This window comes from Hypanus sabinus, chromosome 7 (genome assembly GCF_030144855.1).
Source record: "Hypanus sabinus isolate sHypSab1 chromosome 7, sHypSab1.hap1, whole genome shotgun sequence".
Classification (NCBI taxonomy): Eukaryota; Metazoa; Chordata; class Chondrichthyes; order Myliobatiformes; family Dasyatidae; genus Hypanus; species Hypanus sabinus.
In genome coordinates this window covers 144,386,761-144,400,394 of record NC_082712.1, presented here as the reverse complement: position 1 = coordinate 144,400,394, position 13,634 = coordinate 144,386,761, and positions in this window count along the sequence as shown.

The window sequence follows — 13,634 nt, the reverse complement described above, 5'->3', positions numbered from 1 at the left end:
AGCAGATGACATTTCATTAGGTCTTCATTCAACCCTGAAACATCTGGACAGTGAAGATGCATACATCATGACGCTCTTTATCGGCTACAGCTCAAATTCAATACTATCATCCCCTCAAACTAATCAATAAGCCTGAGGAACTAAGCCTCAATACCTGCTTGAGCAACTGGATCCTCGATTTCCCCACTTGCTAACCCACTCAGTTTGGATTGGCAACAGCATCTCCTCCTCAATCACAGTCAGCACAGGGACACCACCGGGTTGTGAGCTGAGCCCCTGCTTCACTGGCTTTTTGCTAATGACTGTGAGGCTAAGCACATCCCCAATGTCATATTTAAGTTTGCTGACAACACCACTGTCTTTGGCTGAATCATACGTGGTGATGAATCAGCACACTGGAAAGAAATTGAAAACCTGGCTGAGTGGTGCTACAACAGCAATCTCTCACTCAATGTCAGGAAGACCAAGGAGTTGATTATTGACTTCAGGAGGAGGAAACTGCAAGTCTATTAGCTAGTTCTCATCAGGGAATCAGAGGTGGAGAGGGTCAGCAACTTTATAAACTTCTGTGGTAACTTTTCAGAGGATTTGTCCTGGGTCTAGCACGTAAGTGCCATGATGAAGAAATCGTGGCAGCACCTCTACTTTCCTAGAAGTTAACAAAAATTCAGCACATCATCTAAAACTTTGACAAACTTCTATGAATGTGTGGTGGAGAGCATTTTGACTAGTTTCATCACTCCCTTGAATGGAAAAGCCTATCAAAAGATATGAATACAGCTGACCATTATGAAAAAGCCCTCCCACCATTGAACACAGTTACACAGAGCGCTGTTGCATTAAAGCAGCATGCACTGTCAAGGAGCCCCATCATCCAGGCCATGCTCTCTTCTCACTGCTGTCATCAGGAAGAAGGTACACTGGAACCTCAAGTCTCACACCACCAGGTTCAGGAAGTTATCACCCCTCAATCATCAGGCTGTTGAACTCACAGCACTGAACTGATTCCACATCTTATGCAATCACTTTTAAAGGCCTCTACAACTCATGTTTTCAATGTTTACTTACTATAATTATTTTTTATTTTCCTGTTGTATGTGCACACTATGCTGTCTTTTGCACCTTGGTTGTTCGCCTCCGTCATTTTTTATTGACTCTATTGTTTATTTGTATTATTGTGAATGTCTCCAAGAAAATGAATCTCAGGATAGTATACGGAGACATATATGAACTTTGATAATAGATTTACTTTGAACTTTGAATAGTTGGGTCTTTCAATGTCTGGCTTTCCATTGGTTTAGTGTTGAATTAATAGACAAACCTTGTTGGTATAGTCTTCTCACCCACAATCGCCTACTGTGGTCCCTTCAAACTGCAGTGACAGTGACAGGGTGTAGAGGGCCTTTCACACCAGACACCTACACCGTGAAGCCCATTGTGGTAATACTGCCTGGGTTGTGCTGTAAGGAGACACCAGGCAAACCAGCCATCCAGAGACACATAAGAATGATTAAAGTAAATAAAAATCAAAGCAAGATGGTTAGATAGCAACATATAACCCAAGCACATTAAAATGAACTAGGAGTTTGAAGAGATTTTGTATGTCATCTAAGACTCTAGTAAGTTTCTAACTGGTTGCTTCACTGTTTGATATGGAGGGGCCAATACACAGGATTGGAAAAATGGAGTTGTAAGCTCAGCCAGCTCCATCAGGAGCAAAAGCATCCTCACCACTGAGGACTTTTTCAAAAGGCAATACCTCAAAAAGACAACATCCATCATTAAGGGACCCCAACATTTATCTCATCGCTACCATCAAGGAGACTGAAGGTACACACACATTTTATTCTCCCTCTGCCATGTCAAAATGGGCCACGAACCAACAAACACTACCTCACTATTCTTTTGTCCTACTTAATAGCACCGCCCAAACCCCCAGTGTGTACTATCAGGAAAGCCCATGGAAGCACAGGAAATGAAATAGCACAGGCCACCACTTCCCACCTGCACCCCAACCCTCCAAGTTAAACACAATACCATCTTGGAAATATTTCACTGACCCATCTGGGGTCGTCTTCCCAGCATTACTGCCAGGGTATCTCCCTGAAAGATGCTTCCCTTCCCACTTCACAGGGTCAATCAGAGAATAGTGCCCTTGCCAACAGATAGAAATCCTGCAAAATTAATGTATAGATTCAAAGAGCAGTATAGTGCATCCACTGGCTGCCTATGTTGAGCAGAGTGGTTGCCCAAGACAGTTACTGTTCTGAATGATTTTGAAGGCTTTGAGTGCAGTTGGATCTACACTGTTCTATGCATGTGGAAAATGTACAATTGCATTGATCATTTGTGCCATCTAGCTGGTAGAAAGAGCTTGGGAAATTAAAGGAAGAATCTCTGTTCACAGAATAACCATTAACTGTAGCCATTGGCATGTGTATGTTTGGTCTTAGTAATTTTATTGATGAATGGTGATCCCTACAATGTGCATTTTATTGCCCTGTAAGTACTGGTATCATAACCTGAGACATATACAAATGTAGTTCATTGTTGTTATGGTGGGTGTTGGAGGAGCTGGTAACATTATTCCCATTGAATATCAAGAAAGAACAGTTAGATTCTCTTATTGAAAATAGACAACGCCCACATTCTTTCTATCACAGTTATTTGACATTTATTGGCCGAATATTGTTCTTGCTTGACACAGCCGTCAAAATGGAAGCAAATGCTCAATAGTCATCTACAAGTATTCCACTTAATGATAGGTTAATGATGAATTTACTGATGATCTGGCCTTGCCTGAAAAAACATTGCCACAGTCAGACAATGATGGCTACAAGTAATGCCAGTGGCTTTTGCTGGCAAATTAAATTGATCATTGAAATTCAATGGTACATGGCTGCAATCAGCACAGTCATAAACTGCCTTTCCATTTCAATTAATCAAAATGCTTTTCTCTGCTCTGGTACTTTTATCGCCTATTTATGATCTAAACAGAAAGGGCCATACTTCTGGATGTTGGAGAGAAATCCTGAGGCGGGCATTCAAACACTCGGAAGGACTGTAGCAGCAGTTGGCATGTTACTAGGTTAGGAACTTGAAGGTCTGGATTAAGACACAGAGATAAGAATTTAAACCCCAGACTCAGTAACAGGGGTATTTAATTCATTAATTAAAACAGACTAAAACGTTGGTACCATTTAGTGACTTTTTTTAATATACAAAATATACTAATCCAAATAGGACATACATGGTAAATGGTAGGGCATTGAGGAATGCAGTAGAACAGAGTGATCTAGGAATAATGGTGCATAGTTCCATGAAGGTGGAATCTCATGTGGATAGGGTGGTGAAGAAAGCTTTTGGTATGCTGGCCTTTACAAATCAGAGCATTGAGTATAGGAGTTGGGATGTAATGTTAAAATTGTACAAGGCATTGGTAAGGCCGAATTTGGAGCATTGTGTACAGTTCTGGTCACCGAATTATAGGAAAGATATCAGCAAAATAGAGAGAGTACAGAGAAGATTTACTAGAATGTTACCTGGGTTTCAGCACCTAAGTTACAGGAAAGGCCGAACAAGTTGGGTCTTTATTCTTTGGAGCGTAGAAGGTTGAGGGGGGACTTGATAGAGGTATTTAAAATTATGAGGGAGATATATAGAGTTGATGTGGATGGGCTTTTTCCATTGAGAGTAGGGGAGATTCAAACAAGAGGACATGAGTTGAGAGTTAGGGGGTAAAAGTTTAGGGGTAACACAAGGGGGAATTTCTTTACTCAGAGAGTGGTAGCTGTGTGGAACAAGCTTCCAGTAGAAGTGGTAGAGGCAGGTTCAAAATTGTCATTTAAAGTAAAATTGGATTGGTATATGGCCAGGAAAGGAAAGGAGGGTTATGGGCTGAGTGCAGGTTGGTGGGACTAAGTGAAAGTAAGCGTTCAGCACGGACTAGAAGGGCCGAGATGGCTTGTTTCTTTGCTGTAATTGTTACATGGTTATACAAATGTTACTACCTCATTCACTGATTGTGATCTGAAGATCTGGGTTCCTAACTAGTCAAAGCAAAATGATTGATCTATAATTATCTCCTGAAATGGCTTAACAGGCTGTTCAGTTCAAGAGTGATAGTGCTGACCTTGCTAGTAACACATTCATCCTGTCATTATTTTAGGAAAACCTAGCCAAAAGTGGAGGCAATATACAAGACTGGACCCTTTATTGACCCTTCAATCCCAATGAAGAGTCTCAGCTTGAAATATCGACCCTTTATTCCTTGCCATAGATGCTGCCTGACCCTGCTGAGTTCTTCCAGCATTGTGTGCGCGCGCGCGCCTGAGTCTGGGTTTCCAGCATCTGCAGAATTTCTTGTGTTTACCCTTTATTGCACTTGCCCAGGGAGCATTGCTTGACCATTGATGAGAAGGATCCTGGCCTCAGGGTTTGGAACGGGAGTCACCGGTGCAGCATTCTATCCTAAGGTTCGGTGCAGGGTAAGCTTCTAAACTTTTTTGTATTGGCGTTCTTCCATTATGTTTTTCCTTCTTTGATTTTCCTTCCCTGTAGCTTTTTTTTTTAAATTCTATGTACATGACAGTAAGGAAATGAGTTAAAAACAGAGCTTCAATAAAATTCATGCTGTCTACACAAATATACCTCTTGTCACTAAATTTCTGGAAAAAAAGGGAGAAAGTAATACTTTAATTAGGTGCATTTACCTTTCTTCTCTGACATTTCATAAATGCCAGAGTTCTGTTATTTTGCAAATTTCTTATACAGGTTTCAACATGTGGTAGTCAATGCTCAAAGTGTTTCAGCAGTGTAATCTTTCAGTAGACAGCTGTTTAAATTATCAGAATTTGGTCAAAATTTGGCAAATATTTGTGTTTTTCTTGATCCAGAATAAAATTCTACAAAGAGGATCTCAGATAGTGTTTGCTGAGGGAAGAACCTTCCACAGTTTGCAAACTATTGCTTATTATGTGTTTTCATATTTCAGCTGCAGCAATGAATTCACGACAACAGGAGTGGGACTAGTTAGAAATATTCCATAACTGCTAGTATTTAGATTTCAACATATGTAATAGCTTGCTGAATGTTTTCTGTTCAGGTGCCAATTATAAACAAAGTAGTTTATCTAAAAATATCCCTTCCTTCCTTTGGAAAAACAACCAGTTCAGCCACTTGTCAATGATAAAAAGGCTAAATTATAAACTTGTTACAATGGTATTTATAAGGCTTAATTGCTTTATTGTATTCACCCGCCATAGCACTTCTGTTGATTTGCAGCCAAAACAATACACACACAATGCTGGAGGAACTCAGCAAGTCGGGCAGCACCTATGTAGGGGAATAAACAATTGACATTTTGGGCCTGCTGAAAGGGTCTTGGTCTGAAACTTCGATTGTTTATTCCCCTCCATAGATGCTACCCAACTTGCTGAGTTCCTCCAGCATTGTGTGTATTGCTAAGATTTCCAGCATCTGCAAAATGTTTATATGATGTTATATGATGCCATATAAGTTCTTCTAAGTCATTATGAGCAAAGTCTGCTTTTTCATTTCCCTCTGACAAGCTCTGATCTAATTACAAACAAAAGAAACTGGCTAAGTGCACACAGCTAATTTCTGAAACAATACATTTATCTGGAAATTACAACAGTTAATTTTAACTTCTGAGCTCACTGCTTAACATCACCTACAATAAAATTCTGCATGTGAGACTGTGCCAGTTTACCCACACACAACTGAACCTGGAGCATTGCACTTTAAAACAGTTAATTATTGATATTATGAAGGAATCTTAAACAACATTCAGAAAATAAATAAAATCCCCAAGTTCAACAGGATCCTCTCCCAAAATTACTTATAAATAAAATTTAATTTATTAAAAATCTGCAGATGAGCATCTGGAGATCGAGAGGTTGGCTAGAATGATTCCCCCTTCTCCATTGTTAATCTTAACATGGCTCCAGGCAAATGGCTTCAACTTTTTGAACTTAGTCTAGATACAAGACAAGTGGTTGGCTGTTTGAATTATCGATTTTCCAATTTAGCAAAAAAATCCCAAACATGTACTGAATCACTTAAAATGAAGTTTTGCAGAATAAATTAATCTCAATTCTGGCTTCCCTTGGGTGCTTAGAATTAAGAAATATCCATATGGGAAGGGAGAATTTGAAGGAAAATTGCAAGAATGAATATCTGCAGGATTTTTGGAACCAGTCAGATAGATTACAGATTCTTTTCACTTCTACACTTACATTTCGTGAACTGCGTAATCGAAACTATTTGCTCCTTCAGTTTCTAACTTAATTTTTCAAACACGGATCTTCTCATTGAACTTCACCCATCATAGTTTTGCCCACTCATATCCATTTGCAACTTATTAATTTACAATGCCTTCTAAAATATTACCTACAAACAAGATTTTACTCTTAGTACAAGCCAGAAGAGTGTTGAAAAGTTATGGCTCCTGCAAAAGGAGCCATAACATTTCTGACCCAAAACACAATTGTTTGTCCGACCTCTTAACTCTACTCTGACTTCTAAAAATTTTACTTCTTTTGCATTTTCACTATAGTTCTTAAAAATACTGGACTGGATTGTGCAGAACTACTACAGTCTCATCACTTGCAGCTAGAATTAAACAAATCTTTGTACTCAAAAAAAAAAACATCAAGAGGCCACAACAAGTTTGTTGTGGAATCATTGCTTTTGACCACATTTTGTATTAAAGAAACGAAACACCCAATTGAGATGGGTTTAAATTATTTTAATTTAGAGCTCTTTAAATACAAATAATTAAAATAAAATTTAGATTCAGCTATGCTAGTCAAATAAATGGTCATGATTTGAGTGGGTTCCTTAGTAGAACTCAGTATTAGGTGTAATAGCAGAAAGGGAGATCAGATGCATCAAGCCCTGACCTCTCGGTTGCTGTGGAATTCCTGTGTCTGGCTCAGAACATGCAGTTTCAAAGTGAAGCAGTGTCAGTCATCGCCTAATGAAAATTCGATACAAAGGCAAAAATGCTACAGACCCTGGAAATTTGAAACTAAAACGAAAAGTGATTGAAGCACTCAGCCAGAGAGTGAACAAGAAAAAGATTCGAGTCAATTACCTTAAAGAAACTAATATTCATAGAATATTCCACTGCACCCACGTCGGCCTGTCATTTCACCATTCCTGAAGTTTAGTCCATCCAAAACACCACTGCTCATGTTTTAACTTGCATTATGTTTATCCTTCCTCATTACTCGTTGAAATACATTGGCTCCTGCCTAAGCAAGCTCTCAAATTTAGAATTCTTACTTTCAAATCTCATTTAAGTTTATCTTTGTCTATCTCCATTTCTGCAGTCCCCCACAACCCTCCAGCTCATTTGCACTCTGATCTCTTATCAATACTGATCTCTTAAATATATCACCTGCAGTTGTCTGATCAATGCTAACCACACTTTGTTGTTTGAGACAAACTGTGCGAGTTCTCATTCTATTTTTCTTTGTTCTTACATTTCTTAAACATCCCTGCTTGACCAAACTTCTGTTCATCTGCATTTATATATTTTTGCAAGGATTGGTGGACACTGCAGTAAAGTAGCTGAAGCTGTCTCCACTCCGCCGATTTTAAGCCACTTTATAAATATAACTGCGATTGTTTCTTTTTTTGTTGTATACTAATGCCTTAGCTCAGGATTAACTGTAGAGCTCAGGTATCAAAATTAAATCAAATCAAGAATTCAAATTTTAGAGTAAGTGGCTGATATAAATGAGCTAATAGCGGCAGAAACAGATATCAAGTCAATTTCTTCCTGAGATGGGCAACTGGAACACACTCCTGATTTAGGTCATAATTGCAACTCAGGGATCCCCTAAAATACAAGCTGGGAAAATGCACGCCAAAAGTCCTTTACCCACTGTATTTGTAGGTGAACGAGCCTGCTGACAACTGACATTTGGTGGCTGCTTGGAAAATGTGTAATGTTTGGTTATAGTTTATTATATGGAGTCAACAAACATAAGAATACTCTTTCCAATTGGCAAGCTACCTTTAGTTGCTATACTAGGGCCTGTAATTCACCAGATCCATGTAAAGGAGATCCAAATCACAGAATAATCAGATGCCACTGAAGAAACGCAAGGTGGACATTGGATACTCCATCTGTATCTTTCATGTACATCTCATTAGAATGAAAGACAAGGATGGAATAGGTAACATCAAGAAACTAACTTTTCAAGTTAAATCACCTTTCTTGGCATTCACCACCTCTGCCGCGAGCAGAATTATGTGCAGATGGCTTTACAGATCAAGCCACCACTGGGGGAAAAAACATTTGTTTTAGTAAACAGCAAATTTCCCAGTTAGTTCCATACCCTACTCTTCTCTTTCTTCTATCTTCAATTTATTATTGAGTCTGTTTTCAATTTAGGTTGTGTATTTGAGAGTTGTTTTAGTGGAAAAATCCACTGCTTCTTTGGCCCATCGATGTAAATCTGTGAGTACTGGGTACTAATCCTTCTGATGCTTCAAGTTTCATCAAAATTATTCTTTAATTTTGAACATCTATACATACAAAATCTCCTCTTAACCCTTCCTGCTCAAAGGAAAACCACTCCAATCTTTGCAGTCTCTCCATAAGAGGAAGTCTTTCATTCATGATGCCTTTCAAACTCCTTATTTCGTGTTCATGCCAAAGCTTTGGCATTCTTCCCAGAAACGGGTGCTCAGAAATGAACACAATACTTCAGCTGAGACAACCACTATTTAATGTTTAGCACAGATGCTTTCTGCCTCCAGTAATGTCCAGGAAAACACGTGATTTTTAATGGTTTCCCCGCATTTGTCTTGTTACATTCAAATATTTTTGCATGCACATTCTTACGCCCTCCTCCCCTTGAACATTTCTAAATTGTTACTTTTTAAATTTGTGTTACTCACCACATTTGCCAACAATCTGTCACTATGTGAGTTAAATCATGTTCCCGTAATTCATCATGTAAATGTAATCAGATCCACTCATTTCACCAATTAGATTTCTCCTGAAGTCAAATGCAGTGACCACTGATATTTGCAGTACTTTAGAATTCTATGCCAATTGTCAAACTAGAAATAATCCCTGTAGAACCTAAGCCCATGCTATTAATGGACCTTAATACAATCAATAGACCCAACACTAACCCTCCAGCCTAAAAAACAGATCACTCAACATGACAGTTGGCTCTTTGTCCTTTGGTCAATTTTGTATCTGTTCTATAACTTCCCATTTTATCTTAAGGTTTTTAATCTTCCTTCTGTCTATTCGTGGTACTTTGTCAAATGTCTTTTAAAGTCTATCTGCACAAATGTAATCCCTTCAACTATCTGCTACTTCACATATCCACGCAGATTAAAATAATAGATCTAGTTTCTTGCCTATCTCCTTATTCCTATATCCTTCTTCCTAATACTGCTCAAAAGACATTGAGGCCCACTAGAGTGGTAGCCGTGAAGAAGAATTCAATTAAGTGCTCAGAATTTCCCCCCACTGTGCAATGGCATTCATTTTCTTAATGGAGCAAAATAGTAGCACAGAGCCCTAGGGTGAACTGGAGACAGGCAAAGGAAAACCCTAACCAACAGTCACAGGAGGTAGAGGTGGGGAGGTGTTAGCAACATAGAGATAGAAAAGTTTGAATTAAAGTTGAGGGGTATAGCAGTTGGAAGAACGATTAAAACTCTATGTTTGTTGTCTGAGAATTCACATTGTCAATTGGTCTGGGTCAGAGTCTTTATTTATCAACCTATCATTAAAATCTGTCTGCGAGGTAATAGATAGATAGATACTATAAGATCATCAGACAAGCATAACGACTCCCAAATGGTGAGAAGTGAGCTGCTTTCAATAACAGAGTTAAATTTTCTTCCTTTTCAGATGAAAGAAATACCATGCCTCTCCTTATCAATTCTAAAATACTAGTAACTGAACCCAAAGCAAAAGAGCATTTTCTTTAGACATACCAAACCCTTTCGGCTTCTGTCCATAAATAACTATAGTAGTCTGCTTTAAAAGTGTGCTTTGAATCTTTTTTTAGCTCAACCGGGGGAATGGTTTTGGAGATGGAGGTTGTGGGGTGACAATTAGAAATCAAACATCGGTCACACTGTAATGGGGAAAGAACTTCACTGGCAACTGGCCCAGGGGCAATCTTGTGCACTTTCTGGTAATTAGTAACATGAACTGCAATACCAGAGCACACATTGCCAATCTGGTCCCCTGGCAGGGCAGTGATAAAAGATGCAAAGCATAGAAATCTATAGTCTACATCAGAAGAATAGGCAGTACTTAATCAACAACAACAATCTCAATAGAATCACAGAGCAGTACTGCATGGAAAAAGGCTCTTTGACCTCGAGTACACCAAATACAAATCACCATTTACATTAATCTCATTTCTATTCTCCCCAGATTCCAATAAAATCACCCCCATCTTGCACACAACCCTGATTCCATCACTCACTGACACAATAGTAATAGTAATAGATTAGTAATAGAAGGCTAGCGCTGCAGCTTTTAGGTCCGGGGATACCAGTCGCTACATGATCCAGGCGTGAACTCCGGAAAGCCATTAAGGGCGCCAAGAGGCAATATCGAGCCAAGCTGGAAGCCCAGGCTAACAAAAGGGATGCCAGTAGACTATGGCAGGGTCTAAATGAGATCACTGGCGCAAAGAAAAGGCTGGGAATATCAATAACTGTAGCACTTCTCTTCCTGACGAACTTAATGTATTCTACGCAAGATTCAAACAGAAGAGGAGCGTCCCGCCCCCTCTGGATGAACCGGACCTGGTGACATCAAGATTCATCGTCACCGAGGAAGAAGTTAGAAGAGCCTTGCTGAAGTTAAATCCCCAAGGAAGGCGACGGGCCCAGATGGCGTTCCGGGACGAGTTCTCAGGGCCTGTGCAAGTGAGCTAGCTGGAGTGTTTGCTGACATCTTCAACTGCTCCCTGCTTCAGTCTAAGATCCCCTCGTGTTTTAAGAAGGCAATGATAATCCCGGTGCCGAAGAAAAGCAAGGTGGCATGCCTGAACGACTACCGACCTGTGGCTCTAACATCAATTGCTATGAAGTGCTTTGAACGATTGGTTATGGCACACATCAACCATAACCTACCAGTCAACCGGCTTTGCAATTCGCCTACCGGAGCAACAGGTCAACAGCAGATGCCATCTCTCTGGCACTACATTCCTCCTTAGAACAACTGGAGAATAAAGATGCATATGTAAGGCCCCTTTTCATCGACTACAGCTCTGCCTTTAATACCATCATTCCAAATAAACTGATTCCTAAGTTCCGGAACCTGGGTCTTAGCACTCAGATCTGCATCTGGATCTTCAGCTTCCTCACAGACAGGACCCAGGCTGTAAAGATAGGGGACAAGCTCTCCTCTACAATCACTCTGAGCACCAGTGCCCCACAAGGCTGTGTACTCAGCCCCCTGCTGTACTCAATGTACACCCATGATTGTGTAGCCAAGTTTCCATCGAACTCAATATATAAGTTTGCTGATGACACCACAATTGTAGGCCGTATCTTGGGTAAAGATGAGTCGGAGCACAGAGAGGAAATTAAGAACCTGGTGGCGTGGTGCGAAGAGAATAACCTATCCCTCAATGTCAGCAAGACAAAGGAATTGGTTGTTGACTTCAGAAGGAGTAGCGAACCGCACGACCCCATCTACATCGGGGGCGCGCAGGTGGAACAGGTCAAAAGCTTTAAGTTCCTCAGGGTGAATATCACAAATGACCTGACGGTCTAACCAAGCAGTGTCCATTGCCAAGAAGGCCCACTAGCACCTTAACTTCCTGAGAAAGCTGAAGAAATTTGGCCTGTCCCTTTAAAAACCCTCACTAATTTTTATAGGTGCACTGTAGAAAGCATTGTTCTAGGGCGCATCACAACCTGGTATGGAAGTTATCCTGTCCAAGACTGGAAGAAGCTGCAGAAGATCATGAACACAGCCCAGCGCATCACACAAACCAATCTTCCATCCTTGGACTCACTTTACACTGCACACTGTCGGAGCAGTGCTGCCAGGATAATCAAGAACACGACCCACCCAGCCAACACACTTTTTGTCCCTCTTCCCTCCAGGAGAAGGTTCAGGAGCTTGAAGATTTGTACGGCCAGATTTGGGAACAGCTTCTTTCCAACTGTGATAAGACTGCTGAACGGATCCTGACCCAGATCTGGGCCGTACCTTCCAAATATCCTGACCTGACTTGCACTACCTTATTTTCCCTTTTCTATTTTCTAATTATGATTTATAATTTAAATTTTTATTATATTTACTATTGATTTGTACTTCAGGGAGCACGACGCGCAGAAACAAATATTGCTGTGATGATTGTACACTCTAGTATCAATTGTTTGGTGACAATAAAGTAAAGTAATAGGAGCATTTTTCATTGACTCATTAATTTAACCCCCATGTGTTTGGGATTTGGAGGAAACCAGAGCACCTAGACAAAAGCAACATGGGTTCAGAGAACCCCTGGGTCAACACAGACAGTACCCAGGGTCAGGTCTGAATCTGTGCCACAAAGAAAACAGATCATGTTTTATTCCTTTTAGTAACAATAACTTGATATTTTCTTCCTCATTAGCAAAATATAAATCCAAGCTGTTTGGCCATATGTACACCAGCAAAGTTAAACTAGCAGTTGAAAGTATGTAATATATTGGATTTTTCAGTGATTATGTTACTACAAAATATCTTGCACATTTTACAATTAGCAACTTGAGATAGCTAAGGCAGCCCAAGTATATCACCATACACAGATGTTTACAGAAGATGCACTGAAATGAATGACTTACAGAAAGCAAGAATACAAACATGTTTATGCCACAGGATTAATTTTTTGCATTTTGTGTTACAGTACAATGATTAATGATCAAAACCAGAAAAATCATTGGCACTCTGATTTAGTTGGTATGAACTAGTGTCAGCAAAGTTGCAAGATTCTTGGACCAAATTCCACTGAAGAGGAGAACGATCTGGACATAGGCCCCTTAGGACTTTCAACTGACATTTCCAGCAGGCGGACAGCCACAAAGACAATTTCTTTAAATTATCTTCATATGTTTTGTGGATTTCCTACTTCAAATTCTATTTCAAGTTTCTATTTTTTTTGTCTTGTGGTTCTGGTTACAATTTCCTTTATTCTGTATTAGTGAACATGTGACAGACAATACATGCTACATACCTCCCGTTGACTCTTGTTGGAAATTAAAAGTTTCCATAGGAATTAAAGACCTCCCTTCATTGAACATCAGTGCACAATCAACATCGTACTTGCACTCTGCTCAGCACTCTGTGTGGATGTGCTCAATAGTAGGGAGGGCTTTACCTGTGGTGGACTATTTGCAAGATTTTCTGTTCAAGGGCATTAGTGTTTTTATACCAGACCATGATGCAACCAGTCAGTATACTCTCCACCACACATCTATAGAAGTTTATTGGAGTATTCAATGACATGCTGAATCTTGACAATGTTGAAATGTGGTCCTACAAGTGTGACAATATTGCCATGCTGTAATTTCCAAGTACCAATAGCAAGCAGGGATAGTATTATATTACACTATCTATTTTAATTATT